Genomic DNA, 1,571 nt, shown 5'->3' with positions numbered 1-1,571 from the left:
GGTGGGAAGGTGTGTTTCCTAATCTGGCCCTCGGCAGGTGCCATTGGGTGCAGCCCGGAGTGGCAGTGGCAGCTGGCCTCACCTGGACCTCCCCTATGTGGCCGGTCATCCAAGTGCAGTTGGCTCTCCTCCTCCAGGTCAGCCATGTTTTATGGAGCCATCCATACACTGAAGTAGCCAGTGCGGAACCCTGTCAGCTTTTCAGCTCCGGTCCCATCTTCATCACTCATCAACACTGCCTTGCTAAACATGCAAACCAAAAACCCAAATCCATTCCCCTGGAATCAATTCTGACTCTTGGTGACCCCTGAACGGCTCCACCATGTTATCATGGCTGTGGTTTTCCGCGATGGTGGCCAGGCCTTGCTTCCGCAGTGCCTGGGGTGGGGGTGGGGGTGTTGAACTGCCAACCTTTTAGGTTAATAAACCCCAAACCAAACCCACTGCCATCCAGCCCATTCTGACTTTTCGGGAATCTACAGGGTTTCTAGGTGGGAGTGGGGGGTGGGGGTGTAAATCTTTATAAGCGCAGACAACCTCGTCTTTCTCCTGAAGAGCGTCTGGTGGTTTCGAACTGCTGGCCTTGTGGTTAGCAGCCCAACGGGTCACTTAAACCACCAAAGACCTCCTGCTTAAAGACATCTAATTGAATATATCGTGTTGGTTCACTAATATCAAACACACCATAACTCATACTGGAATGAAGCTTGTTTCATGCCTGAAATATCACACATGGGAGGGGGCGGTCCAAAAATCTGTGGAAAAGCAGGATGGAAAGATTATGAAATCCCCCCTCCCTCCATCTTTCAAGGGTCCTTGGTGTTTTCTCCGTAAGGTCCGTCAAGGATCACTGGACACTAGCTACTTGGGTGACGTCACCAACAAAGAGCATCACGTGTGACAACGTGGCAGTGACGGTGAGCCCAGGCCGCAGCGAGAAGGCAGAGCCCCGTTCGTCCTCCACTGGAGCCTGCGCTTTGGGAGCCTCACCTGACTGCTCTGCGCATGCCCACACATTGCCACGGGTACTGATTTGGGATTAGAGACAAACTTGTAGTGAGCAGGTGAATGCGCAAATGCAGCCTCCACAGGTAACGAGGATCCGCTGTATTTCTTTATACTTCCAAACAGCCACAGATCAAGGACCCTCCCCTCCCTCTGGAGGCTCAAAGTCCAGGGCGCTTTAAACAAACGGGGGGTGGTGTGTATGTGAACACAAGGGGTCTCTTTGGCTTCTTTCGGTTTTGTTTTGTTGACAGTGTTCAACTCTAAATGCAAAGTTGCCCAACACGAGGGCTACATAGAACTCCATCTCCTCGTGGGCCCCAAAGGAGCTCAGGCAGCGCAGCAGGTAAGCGCTCAGCAACTTACAGAAAGGTGGGCAGGTGCGCCCACCAGCTGCTCTCCAACGCTATGTGGAATGCACCAAATTGTTCCCCCACAGATGAATCACCTGGAAACCCATTGCGGTAGTTCCACCTTGACCTGTAGTCAGGGTGTGTTGACACCAAAGTCTGTTCCCAAAGTGGAGAGCCTCTTGCTGAGAATTAGGCGGCAGGCGGGGGTGGGGG

Source organism: Echinops telfairi, unplaced genomic scaffold (assembly GCF_000313985.2).
Source record: "Echinops telfairi isolate 266 unplaced genomic scaffold, ASM31398v2 ScPeMD7_7400;HRSCAF=8409, whole genome shotgun sequence".
NCBI lineage: Eukaryota > Metazoa > Chordata > Mammalia > Afrosoricida > Tenrecidae > Echinops > Echinops telfairi.
This window is presented reverse-complemented; position numbering follows the sequence as displayed.